The sequence below is a fragment of the Neovison vison genome, chromosome 2 (genome assembly GCF_020171115.1).
Source record: "Neovison vison isolate M4711 chromosome 2, ASM_NN_V1, whole genome shotgun sequence".
Lineage (NCBI taxonomy): Eukaryota > Metazoa > Chordata > Mammalia > Carnivora > Mustelidae > Neogale > Neogale vison.
This window is the reverse complement of record NC_058092.1, coordinates 189004101-189019583: the sequence shown is the minus strand read 5'-3', so window position 1 is coordinate 189019583 and position 15483 is coordinate 189004101. Positions and strand designations below refer to the sequence as shown.

At 42.3% G+C, this 15483-nt stretch overlaps 1 protein-coding gene and 1 pseudogene across 1 annotated transcript in view; one reads left to right on the top strand and one right to left on the bottom strand.

Annotated features, from left to right (window-relative positions):
- LRMDA (leucine rich melanocyte differentiation associated) overlaps nucleotides 1–15483 on the bottom strand; it is a 1057234-nt gene that overhangs the window by 991322 nt on the left and 50429 nt on the right. The window lies entirely within an intron of this gene.
- Nucleotides 6347–7219, top strand: LOC122898536 (annotated as a pseudogene).

The window sequence follows — 15483 nt, the reverse complement described above, 5'->3', positions numbered from 1 at the left end:
TGGAGGTAGTCATGTGAGAGTCTATGCCCCTGAACATCTCCAGCCACATAGAATAAAATTAGGGTTAGTCAATGTAACATTCAGTGGTTGCATATATTGTTCAATTAAGAAAAAAGCTTTGGGGACGCCTGGGTGGCGCAGTTGGTTGAACGACTGCCTTCGGCTCAGGGCGTGATCCTGGAGTCCCGGGATCGAGTCCCACATCAGGCTCCCAGCTCCATGGGGAGTCTGCTTCGCTCTCTGACCTTCTCCTCGCTCATTCTCTCTCTCACTGTCTCTCTCTCTCTCAAATAAATAAAATAAAATCTTTTAAAAAAAAAAAAAAGAAAGAAAAAAGCTTTGATCATAAAAGTATTAAGCATTTGGCAGATGAATTGCATAAGAAAGAAATAACCTTTTACTGAGGACCTACTATGTGCCAGAAACTTTACATATGTTCTCTCATTAAATTTCATTCCCCATTGACTTGTATGCATTGCATTAGGCCTGTTTCATGTTAAAAAAAAAAAAAAAAAAAAAGGAAAAACTAGGCCCAAAATTTTCCCTGCAAAGTCACACAGCAAAATTTGAACCCAGAGCTCCAGGGCTCCAAAGTTCAGTCCTTCAAAGGTTCTCCAAGCAAGAACTTTAGCTACTATACTCATAGCTCCTAGAACTTGGTATATTCCTCCGTATTTCAAATACTCTGTCCCACAGGCTTTAAAAACTCTGAAAAATTATCCAGAAATGCAAGCATTCCAGAATGCAAAACCTACCACCCAGACTATGATTTGTCTTCAGAAGTGGCCTAACTCCTTCATCACATTACATGTCCCCATTCCTAGTCTGGAAGACTCCAAACTGCTGAAGGACAAAGCACTGATGGGCTGGGGTATAAGGGACACAGCAGCGTCGTCTCCGTCATCAGCCCACCTCACAGCACCTTCGTGCTCGGTGGAGAAAGGCTATCTTCCAGGGGCTTGAGGACCACCATCAGCCTCACCATCTGGGTTTGCAATAGCTGAGGCTAAACAGAGCCAGCTTACCCCGAGGAATCACCTTCATCTTCTGTCTGAAAATTCTTTCAAGCAGTCTCTTCATGGGAAGGAGAATGTAGGACACTGGTCTTGACTTCCATATTCTGGGGATTTCTATGCGGTAGGGGGCACTTCATTCCACAAGCCACAGGACTCTAGACCTCAAGAGGGTTGCCCTCTGGCCCAGAGGCCTGCAGGTCTGGGGAAGAATGGCAACTGTGATCCTCGGAAGGGTTAAAAAAAGGGGGGGGGGCAGCTCAGAGGCATCCAAGAACCACTCTGGCAACTCTCTCCCCTCTTCTCCTTGATGTTTCAGCTGAATAAAAATGTTAGGATAAATAAAGACTCAGCACTCAAGAAAAGCCCTTCTCCCTCCCTGAAGTCCTAATATTGACAGTTGCAGGATAAAACAATCAAAAGATACACTGGAAGGGAAAAGAAGTCAAAAAAAGGCCAGTCTGGAATGTGTATGGAACTGGGGAGAGGCACTCTAACTCCAGCAGAGAGGATGGTTAAGTGAGTGCAGTTTGGGGCAGGGCGTGCAGGTGGAGACAGATGAATGAATTGCTACCTTGTATGGCAGAGTTGACAGGGGGCCTAGCCCAATATCCATTCTCTCTTCTCCCCTAGGAACAGAACCTCAAATTTTAGCGGGGCATATTGCCACCCAGCCAAAAGACTAGAATTCTCAGGCTCCCTTGACACTAGGTATGACTTTACAGCTAGATGGCTGCATGGAACTTCTAAAGTAAATTCCAAAGAGGAAGGAGGCAATGTCCTCCTTTGTCTGTCCTCCTGCTGCTGGGTTGGTGTGTGGATGTGGATCTGATGTCTGGACTATGTCCATCTTAAACCATGAAGTCCAGTCCAAGAAAACAAACACTTTAGACAGCAGAAAGATGGAAGGAGCCTGAACCACTGTTAATACCCTGAAGCCACCATATCAGCCCTAGGTTATCAGCTTCTACAATGAGAGAGAGAAAAATAAGTTGAACCTTATGGAACATGAAGGTAATTGGGATTATCTATCACATGCAACTGAACCTACTAACTCATATTGGTGGCTACATAAATCTCTAAAAAGTTGTTTTAGTACCACACCCTAATCACAGCTCTGATCTCTATCTAGCCCCTCCTCCCCTGGATTAGGAAGGGGCCATGGTAATGAGAAGTAGCCTCCGTACCTCTTCACTTAGGAAAGGCTACAAGCGAAAGACCACCCTTCTCAAGCTACTAAATCAAATCCATCAGTTCAAGCAAGACCACCTATTCAGGGCATTGATACCTTACGGGAGAGGGTGAGGCACGTATGAGTTCATCATTAGGTCTCAGAAACCCCAGCTCACAGCAAGTGAACTCTAAAATGCTTACTTCCCCTTAAGAAAAATTTAAAGGGAAAGATATAGTCTATAGCCATGTGAATTTCAAATAGGTCTACCAGGGAGTCTCAAGACCAGAAGCTACATAAGGAGACAGTGGGGAGTAAGAATAGGAAATAGTGACTGATCTTTCCAGGTGCTCTTCTCCCCTTGGTTTTGACCAACACTAAAATTTCTGAGATGAGACCTGCACCCATGGGGATGTTTTATGACATATGTAGCTCCAAGGCAAGCAGGAAGTTACCTGATGGCTGGGAAGAGGAAGCTACAGTTCTAGGAGGTGCGAGAGTTCAGGCAGATGACTCCACCAGGAGAACAGACTGAGTATTTTCCATTACATCTCCGGCAGTGGAAGCTTCCTCGGTAGCCTCTTCAAAGGAGTGGCTTCACAGCATGCCCACCTCAGCTGCATTTCCAGTCCAGGGTCCTCAGAGGACACCCCTCTAACACACAAGGGATTCTCAAGGGCTCCCTTGGCTTCCCACTTGCCATCTAACCATTTTGATTTCATAGGCTCAACAGACACATCCACACCCCAACCTTGGGACTCCACAGTCCTCACTTCACTCCCCAAACCTCTTGGCAGAGATTTACCCCAAAGGTCCAGAATTTAAAGTTTTCCACTCTCTTCCCAACTCGGGAGGATTCAATCTCTAATTTGGATGAAACGGGAAGGGAAAGTCATCTTTTAGGATCTCAGAGGTTGGATTTTGGTGAGAAAGTTTTAAATTGCTGTCCATTATTAATGTTAAACTCACAGCAGTCAGCCCTGAGATCCGCAATTATAACAATTCATAAAAACAGCCCCTTTGTTAGTTGCACTTGAAGAGCTTTTGAAATATAATTGCAACGTGGTGCAAAGTAAAATAAAAATTCAGATTTTCTTTTACCGAGGCCATGAACAATACTGTCCTTTTTACAGCAGCGGAAAGCCTCAAGACATCCGTTATATTCCTTCAATGAGCTTTGTTCAATAAATGCTAAGCCTTGAAGCTTTTAAATGTATTAAAGTGATTATGATATCATCACTCCAAAGGCACTTCAATAGAACATTAAGACAGAAACAATTTTCTTCCACACAAACGGCATAACAGTAACAAAAAGTTGATTAAATGCACATTGTATCAAAAATATTTTCAGTATTTATAGACATATGTAGATAACATTAACTGTAACCCACACCATGGGCAGGGAGGAGAAGAGTAAATAATAAAACCATTGGTGGGGGAAGGGAGCAAATTTTAATAATAAATCTTTAAAACTTAGGAAAGAAACTGTAGCTTGACTGTGACTTTGCTTTTGGATTTATAGGCAAAGTCACACTACATAAAGGAGAATAAGTCTCAGAATTAATACGAGATGGGAACAAGTCCCTGTTTGCTATTCTAATAAGCCCAAGTATGTTCCGCACTCACAGAGGCCATACTTCCGTAAACACCCCCATGTAACTGGCAGGAAAGGCAAGTCTATTTACTTGCTACGTCACCTAACACACTGCCAGCAGGTGAGGACTCTGCAAGGGGCAGATGCCTAACGTGTCCAACCAGGAGGTGTGGAGAGGGTAGGAAGGAGGCCAAGAGGTGGGTTCAGAGCAAAACGGCAAGATGTAAGATTCCCTTTGTTGCGGGCCCATTACAGAATGCTCTTAGCACAGATAAGGGGATTATGAATTCACATGTGAATTTATCCCCTATTAAACTTTCAGCAAAAGGGTCAGTTGGCTGGAATAGCAAAGCCAAGGCACCATGGTCACATGCCAAGGTAGCAACTACTTGTAGGCTCTCCTGACACATCAAAGTTTAAAAAAAAAAAAAGAGCAAGAGAGAGAGAGAGAGAGAAAGACGTTTTAGCCCTTTGAGTGCATACAGATTAGCGTTTCCATCTGTGGGTTCAGTTCGGTGTCCTGTTCCCAAGCCATTTAAAACCTGATGTATTCTTTCTAATGGGTGTACCATAGGGTGTTTGGTGGTTATTTTTTCTAGTAGCTTCTTATGTCGTAAGGATATCTATCCTATGCTTGTCATATTTTGTTCAGTTTTTTACCATCAGAGTTGTTTTTGCCTTGTAAGTTTGTTTATGGGATGGGGTGTTTTTAAAATAAGGTGAAGGACTCTAACATCTTAAAATCAAGGAGAAAAGCATTCTAAGGACCCAAGGGTGGGAGGTGGGAGGTGGAAGGTAGGGATGGGGAGGGAGTCTGCCAGGAAGAAGAAAAACTCTGAAACCAGTTAAACCAAATCCCTACACATAACCCAGTACCCTTCAATTTGTCTTGCCCCCTAGGCCAAAGGAAGAGCATGTTTCTCACTGGAAAACACTCTATAAAGAATGCGAACTCCACAAGAAAAGCCACAGACAAGGCCTTTTATTACCCAACTTGGGGCCCTTGTGATTTTCTTTATGGGGATAGTATCCTTGTCCATCACTTCAAGCATTGCTCCCTAGCCCTGGCAGATTCTTAAACCAGCCCAGAGAAAGGAAAACATAACAAAGGGCCAAGAAAAATGGAAAATAAAGACCATACAGTGGGTGACAAGTTCCCCCACTCAAGCAACTAACCAGTGCCGTGGGCCAGAATTGATTTCCTATACGACATCAGAAAGGATTACCTCTCCCCTACATTCCTGCCCAGGGGGATGGAATAGAAATCATAATTAATTCAGGCAAATTCAATTCTGTAAGTCCAAGTGACAAATACTTCCCTTACAATATGAAGCACAGTCTCAAAACATCTTAGAACAGTCAGTGGGAGCACAAGCAACACATTCAGCGCAATAAGGCACGAAGCTGCACAGTAAAACATGTGCGACCCAATAATAATTTTTCCAAGTCAGGATAGAATATTCTTTAAAAAAAATAAATAAATTCAAACTTCAAAGAACATGCATTCCCATTAATAACGTTGACTCTCCTTCCCTCCTGGTGATAAGGGGAGGGGGCGGGGAGGGGAGTGGAGGTCAATTTCATTCCTTGACTATCTTGGTCCATGAGGTCAACAAAAATATTCTGTGTATTAGAGGGAAATGTATTATTGTGCTCCTGATGCAAGGAATGAGGTGGGAGAGGTTGCTTCCATAGCCAATGTGACCTAAACCCCCAAGAATCTAAAAATACTATTGCAGTCAATTACAAATCAGCCACATCATCAGAAGAGACTTAGCGACACCCATATTTCCAAACAGATAGTCACATCACAATTACTTTTTCCACTTGAGTTTTCTTTTGTTTTTGTAGCTTCAGAGTTTATGCCATCCAATGGCAGGGTTATAGAGAGAGGAGAACGCTGAATCAAGAGACAGGCCTCCCTGGGGTGCCTGGGTGGCTGAGTCGTTAAGCCTCTGCCTTCGGCTCAGGTCATGATCCCAGGGTCCTAGGATCAAGCCCCACACTGGGCTCCCTGCTCTGTGGGAAGCCTGCTCCTCCCTCTCCCACTCCCCCTGCTTGTGTTCCATCTCTCACTGTCTTTCTCTGTTAAATAAATAAATAAAATCTTAAGGAAAATTAAAAAAAAAAAAAAAAGAGGCAGGCATCCCAACATCTACTACCAACTCTGGCACCAATGATCAGAGGACTCAGGCCAATTAACACTTCCCTTGAGGCCCTGAGGCTCCTTTTCTCTAAATCAAAATGGTTCACTTACAGGTGTCCATATGTTCTTTCAATCATAATATTCTACAACTTTGGGATTATTTTCCTCTTCCTAAAGAAATTATGCTTAGAATTACATCTACATGAGTTTCTATTCCTTGACCCTAAGAGCTGGGCAGGAGAAGGCATTGAGTAAAAAAGATGACATTCTGGAATTCACAGAGGGTCATCCCCAAAGTAGAAAATCAGAAATTGACTAGATGTGTGTATCATACAGATGCATACACAAGCATGCATCTTCTTGGCCAAAACACTTCTCAATCATTACATATTTGTTAACATTTATTAAGTGCCCATTAGACAATGCTTCTGTTTAGCTAACTGCATGCGATCAGAAAATGTGGTCAGAGCACGGTTGATGACACGCACAGTCTTTGGCATCAGATGACTGATGCATACTCTCCCTCTTCGGGCAAACCAATATAACCTCTCTGAGCCAGTTTCCTCAGCTAGAAAATGGGAAAGAATATGTTGCTCATGGGATTCTTGTGAGACTCAAGGCAATCCGCATAAAGCAGACAGTAATTCCTATCATCACTATTATTTACCACTACTACTTCTATTAATATCCCATTAGGTTGCCATAAAAGTTTAAGAACATATATTAAGAAATAAGCCCAAAAAAAATAAACAAATTAAAAAAAAAATAAACTTAGTGGCCCCAGTCAGTGAGCTACCGCCAAGGACTCAGCAGCCTCCGACTTGAACCCCCTCGCTTTCCAACACTCCATCCTCCCCCCTACTCCAGCCCCCCACCTTTTCCCACCACCGACTTCGGCAGGCCATTTCCACAGAGGAAAAGAAATATATCATATGTCTGCTAGCCAGAAACTCTAATCTTTCGACCCCTTTGCTGATGCAAGTAAGGGTGACCATCTGCTTCCTACTGGCACTGAGGATTACACCCATATAACAATTCAAGAGAGAAACAGCAGGAAGACCCTTACCACTGTCCAAGGGACCACTGATGATTACGATAAAAAGAAACTATTGAAGATGTTTAAGAAGAAATGTGCCTGCCATGGTGCTGTAATTGAGCTTCTAGAATATGGTGACCAGCAGGAGAACCAGCACAAGAACACATGCCAGTTCCTGCTAGAGACTGGACTGGCTCAAGATGACCAGCTGAACGGAGTTTCATGGGCTTTAAGTGCTTTTGGCTTCACTGAAGCTTAAGTGAGGATTTCCTTGCAATGAGTACAATTTCCCTTCTGTCCCTTGTCACGAGTTTAAAAAATCTCACAGCTTGTATAATGTAACCATTTGGGGTCCACTTTTAACTTGTCTAGTGTAATTCCTTCATGCAATAAATGGGAAAGAGCCATGCTGTCTAGTCTTGAAGTCCCTCATTTAAACAGAGGTCAAGCAGCAGGCGCCTGGCAGTGTCTGGCCTGAAACCAAGCAGGAACATGAGGTTTCGGTCCAGCCCAGGGCCCCAAGATCACAGAAGGCCAGAAGATCCTCAGCTCTCCCTCTTCAGAGTTCCCTGCCCTAAGAGAATGCCACCACCTGAACAGCCCATGGCGAAGGTGAGAGGACAAGACGGGGTCAGACAGCAACCGCAGCTGTGCTGCTACAGGGAGTCAGTGGTAGTCAAAGATCAATCCCTGGTGTCTCCAACCTGTCCAGGTGGGCAGAGCTTAGAGCGGCTACCTTCCCTCTAGTGAGCCGTGACAGGACATCTCCCTTGCCACCAAGGTCTTTTTGACCTAATGTGTCCTAGCTAATCAATGTCCAAACACCAGAATGCAAGGCCAACCTTCTGAGTTAAACTTTTGACAAGGGAACAAACTTCAGACTGATGTGTCAGTCATGTAGCTAGCTGCAGAGCTTGTGACTTACTAGCAACAGCTGCCCAATGCCATTTGAAGTAACTCACTGGTTTCTGGCTTATTTTTTTCCTTTAGTTTTAATGTCATGTAATGTATTTAAACGCTTATTTAAATAAAACTTGTTTTCAGGAAAAAAAAAAAAGAATTTAACACCAGTACCTGGTACACAGTAAAATCTAAGAAAGGTTGCCCACATTCTAATCTATTAGGCTCATCTACATAGTATTATGTTATCAGATAAGCTTATAGCATTTCTCTTTAGTCCAATACCCTTGTTTTCCCCTCAAAGACAATTTCCAATGGAATAGTTCTAGCACTCAGGCCCCTGCAGACACAAAACACAAATCCCCATCAAACTAATGCTTCTTGGTGGTAATAGGCTTGGTGAGAAGAACCAAGCAGTACAGACTGACTTATGTTCCTCCTCTGAAAAGTGAGAAGGCCACAACCAATGAGCTCAGTTACCCATCTAACTCTGGCTTTGCACAACCCTACCAGTCAATCATTCCCAAAGGTGGGCGGCACCCACAGCCCAGCATCCTCTCCCCTGCAAGTCTGAGTGATGACACCAGTAACCAACCTGAAATTCAAAGGAATAGCTTCCATATACACCTGCCAGAACTTGTGGGAGATCATTACCAAAACTGGAGCTGAATCCATTTTCTGGGCTTGGCCAAATTTTGTTCATATTAAACAATGGATGGAGGTTTCTGGGCATCAATTCACAGATGTAAGGGTTTCTCTGCTACGTCTTTAGTTTCCACTTAGAACAATATTCAGTAACAATCATTTGATTTCAGTCCTCTACTAATGAAACTCCTTGTTTGTTTTTCCTAAAAGTTCAAAGGGACTGGCATAGAAAGTTCTACCACGATGGGTGACTGCTGCTAATTAAGATGTCCTAACCATTTATCCCATGTTTGAGGCAGTTCAATAAGCAGGTTCTTCCACATTAAACAAGTAAGCATGACTTGTCCCTTTGGCTCTAACTCGTATAATTTATCTTTCTGGGAAAGGTGCACAAGACCTCAGAGAGTCATGTAAGGATTCATGTGAGATCTGAGAAAATACAGGACCGTAGTCACAGTCTGCTAATTTCTGCTGGTTTCTAAGAGGGTAAACAAAAATGTACGTCATGGGTTAAGGGGGTTCCAGGTCTTTCAATGGAAAAAATTACCACGCCCCCAGGTAACAAGGCAGATGGCAGTTCATCATCTCCAGTGGGTGCCCCTCTTTCCTGTAGACCCTCCAGCCCACAGTTCTGCTGCTTCCTGAAGGGCACTGCTGCTGACTCTGGACCTTTAAATAGAAGCATATTCTAGAACCATGGAGACAATGGCAAGACACTGGCCATCTCACGCCTGCCACTTGCTTACTCAGTGCCTGCCAAGTGAGTCTCAAAAAAAAAAAGAAAAAAAAATCAACGGGCAAGAGAGGAGAAATGAGGAGGACACCAATGCTAACTTTTTATCCCCATTATTTAGTTACTTTATTAGAGTTTTCCTAACTCCTCCGCACAAAGGGAAGGATAAGCTATAGAAAACTAAGTGGCTTTGTCATCAAAAGCCTTCTCCACACAGGCACACAAACACCTGTCAGTGCACAAGATGCCTCTTTATCAAGTCTTCATACCTACCAGGAGCCAAGTACACTCCGAGATTTCAGACTATTTTCTTCCAATGTTTTGAAGTCCCTTTCAGTTCACATGAAGACTAACGATTTCAAAAAGGTGGGGAAAGGAAAGAGTTCCTAAAAAAACAAACAAACAAAAAAACCCACAAGAAAGAAAAAGGAAAAGATATTGTGCCATGATTATGAAGTCCTAAAAGCCTTTTAGCTGACAGAATAGGCTTTGTTGAATAGCCTCGAAGAACCTCCACCGAAAGACACAAGACAGCAATAAAATAAAGGCAGAGCATCCACAGGTTAGCAAGCCCCGCCTCCCAAATTCAGATCACTGATTTTAGAGCAAAAGTCTGATTTCTGCCCCAACGGCCCTTTGGAACACCAAAGGTCCAGTGCAGCATTAGACAGACAAGTGCAACCAACGGATCCATCATTTTCTGCCAACAGAGATATTAGTTAGAACCAAGCTCTCAGCACAAACCTGCAGTTCAAACCAGAACTTCAAAAATAGCCCAAGTGCTTCCAAGCCTCCAAGTGCCCCATGCCCCAAGTCCGTCCATCCACTCACGATGCTATGTCCTCAGTTTCTACACTGAGCAATGACTGCCAAGCTAACCAACTCTGCTTTTCCAAGAGCCTGCCCCAGTCCGCAGAGTTCAGACCGCTCACAGACACTTAGCACTCTGGAGTTCAGAGCGCTCACATGGGATAGCCCTGGCTTACGGAGCGCTGGGATCAGAGCTACACAAAACCTACCTGTTATCATTTCAGCAGTCAGTGCATTTCCTGCCATTCTGCCCTGACCAGCTGTAAGTAAACAGAGAGTGAGGGCTGAGAAGAAGAAACCACAGCCAAGATTACACTGAATTAAGTTCACACGTCTCCCACACATCCCAACAGGAAAGCACGATTTCAATAGCACGTGCGGTATTTGGCTTGGGTGTGTGAAAGACCAGCTTCTGAGTGATGGAGCACTCACCCCGACTTCAGACATACCTTTTCTCTTAAACTATTACACTTGGAGAGCTTCAAGCTCCTGCTCCAGACCCATCCATCTAACAACAGAAAGCACTTCTCAAGCTCCTTTCTGACACAAGCCCATCATTCACCATTTGCTGGTATGCACGGTTTTTGCTGACAAAGCTCCATTACTAGAAAAAGCTCAGTAAGTAAAGCTGATTTGAAATAACTATATATTATAGGGAGGCTGGGTGAAGAAAACTGATTTGGAGTCTAGAAAATCATCATATAAAGAGGCTCTAGAAAGAACTGCTTAATTATTTAAATACTTTCACTTCCTACAGACCATACATCATTTGATTTATCATCAGTGCTCAATATTTGGTAATTTACTGGGGTCATCTGACAAAACAACTCCAGATTGCAAGTACGTATCAGACACTGTAATTCTTCAGTTGAAATGTCTACATATCCCTGATTAATGTTCAAATACTAAGCTAATGCAATCAGGCTGAGGCGTGTGCCAATTCCAGCTCTCCAGTGAAGACGCAAAGCTGAGAACATGCCAGGAGGGCACCCTGAAGAGCCCGTTACCCTGCGTTGTCCTCTATTGTTGCAAGGTAAACTTATAACATGGTGCGATGGCCCCAGCCTGTCTGTAAGTCAGTTGAACAGAGATCGCTAGTCCCATGTGACTCACTGCCTGATTGAACTGCTGTAGCAAGTCAGTAGACCAAGACCTTGGGAGGAGGGTATGCGCCTTCTCCCCACATGGCAGGTTCATCCTGAGCCCAGCTCTGTTCGTGCTGTGCCACACCCAAAATGCATCATTACAGACTCTCCACCTCCTACTTGCTCTTCGAGATCCAACCCCTGCATAAAGCTTTTCTTCCTCAGCCCAGCTCAAAATGCTCTCTCCAGTCTTTCAACGCTTACTTACCAGTATTTTTGGGTTGTTGTTTTTTTTTTTGAGTCAAATTGTCTCCTCAATAAGTTCAAGGAAGAATCTACATCTTCTTGTTATCCTCTGGAGTTCTTAGCGGGATCATGAATAAATGCAGCTCTAAGTTTCAGGCCACGACAAGTCACATGGGTCAAAAATAAGGAATACAAGAAGCCTATATCAATTCATAAAGAAATCCAATCAACCGGGGTGCATGGGTGGCTCAATGGGTTAAAACCTCTGCCTTTGGCTCAGGACATGATCTCGGGGTCCTGGGATCAAGACCTGCATTGGGTTCTCTGCTCAGCAGGGAGCCTGCTTCCTCCTCTCTCTCTGCCTGCCTCTCTGACTACTTGTGATCTCTCTCTCTCTCTGTCGAATAAATAAAATCTAAAAAAAAAAAAAGAAAGAAAAGAAAAGAAATTCCATCAATCGATTTCTAATTCTATAACTTAAAAACAGAGATAGAACTTTTTGAAGTGCCTATTTACTAAACTTGATCATATGCTAGGTCATAAAAAGGACCTACAATTCCAAGAAACAGTACAGACCATGTGACCATAATCCCTGACCACATTTCACAAAAATTTTAAAACCTTAAATTTTTATGACAAGAGAAACATCAAGATCCCAAAATATCTAGAAAATAAAAATATAAGACATTGTGTATTAGAATCTATAGGACACAATTTATAAAGTGCTCAGGAAAAAATCCTACCTTTAAGCAATACAGTTCCAAAGAGGGTAAAGTGCTTATGTGTGCAGCCCAAATACAAAGAACAAAATAAGTAGAAATATTGGTAGGTATATAGAGAGTAGTAACAGGAAAACAGTAACACTAATAAATACAAGACTGTTAATGTATTAAGCTACCAAACCAATAATTAAGGGGAAGAAAACAGAAAGTATATAGTCAACACATACATATGAGGGGTGTCTAGGTGGCTCTCTTGGTTAAACATCTGCCTTCTGCTCATGTCATGATCAGGATTCTTGCTCAGCAGGGAGTTTGTTTCTCCCTCTGCCTCTGCCTGCCACTCCCTCTGCTTGTGTTCTCTCGCTCTTGATCTCTTGCTCTCTGTGTCAAATAAAGAAAATCCTTTAAAAAAAAATGTGGATGATGGCAGGTGAGTGCTCCCTGACCCAATGTGCCCCATTACTACCTCCTTAAACTCTGTGGGCACATGCGGTCCACACAAGGCACACCCCTTGGATGCCTAGCTGTGGTGGCCAGGGGGGCTTAGAATTCTATGCCCCACAGGACAAAGCGATCAGAACGAGTTCTTGGCAGGTTACCTACCCCAAAGCACTATACAGACAGGAGACTGATACACAACTCCAGCCCTAAGACCACTCTTTCAAGACTAAGAGAGATAGTTGTTTCACCTAGTACAAAGACACAAATATGGAGAGTCCAGTGCAATGAGGAAATAAAGGACAATATTCAAAAGAATAAAACAGAACCCAGGTTGGGGGGGTGGAGGTAATTAATTAAAGGAGGTAATTAATTAAAGGTTAATTACTGATGAAGAGTAATTCACCTGATAAAGAGTTTAAAACAATGGTCCTCGAGATGCTTACCTATCTCAGGAGAAGAATGAACAGAGAGACATGAACAAAGAGAAACTAAGTATCAAACAGAAGTCCTAGTGCTAAATGACACAACAATTGAACTGAAAAATACAATAGAGGCATTCAACAACAGACTAGGTGAGAAAGAAGAAAGAATCAGTGACCTGGAAGAAAGGGTAGTGGAACTCACTCAAAGAGAGTAGCAAAAGGAAAAAAGAATTTTAAAAAGGGAAGGATAAAGAAGATGAATAGAGAGAGGGAGGCAAACCATAAGAGACACTTAGCTACAGGAAATGAACTAAGAATTAGTTCATTCATAGGTGGGAGGTTAGGGTAACTGGGTAATGATCATTAAGGAGGGCACTTGATGTAATGAGCGCTCAGTTTCATATGCAACTGATGAATCATTAAATTCTACCCCTGAATCAAATAAAAATAAAAAAATAAAAAATAAGTGAAAATATCTTAAAAGACCTACGGGACAACATCAAGGGACAATATTTGCATAATAGGGAAAGAAGATGGACAGAAATAGGGGTAAAAAAAACTTATTACAAGAAATAATTGGCAAAAAATTTCCCTAACCTGAGGAAAGAAATAGACATTCAGATCCAGGAAGCCCACAAAGTACCAAATAAGATGAACCCCAAGAGATCCACATCAAGACCCATTAAAATGTCAAAAGGTAAAGAAAACCTTAAAAGCAGATAAAGAAAACAACTTGTTCTGTATGAGGGAACCCACAAAAGACAATCACGTTTTTCAAAAGAAACTTTGAAAGCCAGAAGGGAGTGGCTGAATGGAAAGACTTCCAACCAAGAACACTGTACTCAGCAAGATTACTGTTCAAAATTAGAGAGATAAAGAGTCTTCGAGCTACGCAAAAAATAAATTCACAGGCTCCTGTGTGGCTCAGTTGGTTGAACATCTGCCTTCAGCCCAGGCCATGATCCCAGGTTCCTGAGATCTAGTCCTGCATCAAGCTCCCTGCTCAGTGAGGAGCCTGCATCTCCCTCTCTGCCTGCATCTCCCCCTGATTGTGCTCTCTGTCAGATAAAATTTTAAAAAATAAATAAAAATAAATTCATCATCACTAACTGGCCTTATAAGAAATGTTAAAGAGGCTTCTCTAAGCTGAAAATCAAGGACACTAATTACTAATAAAACATATGAGAGTAAACATTTCACTGGGCAAGGCAACGATATAGTCAAAGTAGTAGACAATAAAAGCTAGCATCAAGTTTAAAAGACAAACTAGTAAAAAATTAAAAGAAAAACTTTAGTTGATTAAAAGACTAACAAAGGATACACAAAATAAAAAGGTGTAAAATGACATCCAAACAAACGTGGTACAGGGGGAGGAAGAGTCAAATGCAGAGTTTCAGAATGCATTCAATTTTAAGTTGCTCTTGACTTTAGAGATGGATAGATAGAGCCCACTATATGCAAGCCTCACAGGCAAAAACCTATGGTAGATACATAAAAGATGAGAATGATTCTAAACAGGACATTATAGAAAGGCATCAAACCACAGGGGACGAGAACAGGAAAAGAAAGGAACAGAGAAGAATACATAAAAGCCAGACAACAATTTACTAAAGGGCAATAAATATATACCTATCACGGGCACCTGGGTGGCTCAGTAGGTTAAGTCTCTGCCTTTGGCTCAGATCATGATCTCAGGGTCCTGGGATTGAGCCCTGTGTCAGCCTCTCTGCTCCGCAGGGAGCCTGCTTCCCCCTCTCTCCCTGCTTGCTGCTCTGCCTACTTGTGATCTCTCTCTCTGTTCAATAAATAAGTAAAATCTTAAAAAAATACACAACCCTATCTATAATTATTTTAAATGTAAATGGATCAAATTCTCCCATCAAAAGATAAAGAATGGCTGCATGGATTACAAAAATTAATATAAAACCCATCTATATGCTGTCTACAGAAGACTCACCTCAGATATAAGGATACACATAAAATGAAAGTGAAGCAATGAACAAAGATGTTTATTGCAAATGGAAACTTAAAGAAAGCTGGAGTACCTATACTTATACCAGACAAAATTGAATTTAAAACAAATAAAACAGGGACGCCTGGGTGGCTCAGTTGGTTGGACGACTGCCTTCGGCTCAGGGCGTGATCCTGGAGTCCCGGGATCGAGTCCCGCATCAGGCTCCCAGCTCCATGGGGAGTCTGCTTCCCTCTCTGACCTTCTCCTCGCTCGTGCTCTCTCTCACTGTCTCTCTCTCTCTCTCAAATAAATAAATAAAATCTTTAAAAAAAAAAAAAAACAAATAAAACACAAAGATAGACACTGCATAATGATTAAGCTGTCAATCCAGTAAGAGCACATACCATTTTAAGTATTTATGCACCCCAACATAGGAGCACCTAAATATATAAAGCAAATATTAATACATCTAAAGGGTAAAATCAACAGCAATACAATAGGAAGTAATATCACACTTACATAAAAGATAAATCATTCAATCAGTAAAGAAACATCAACACATTAG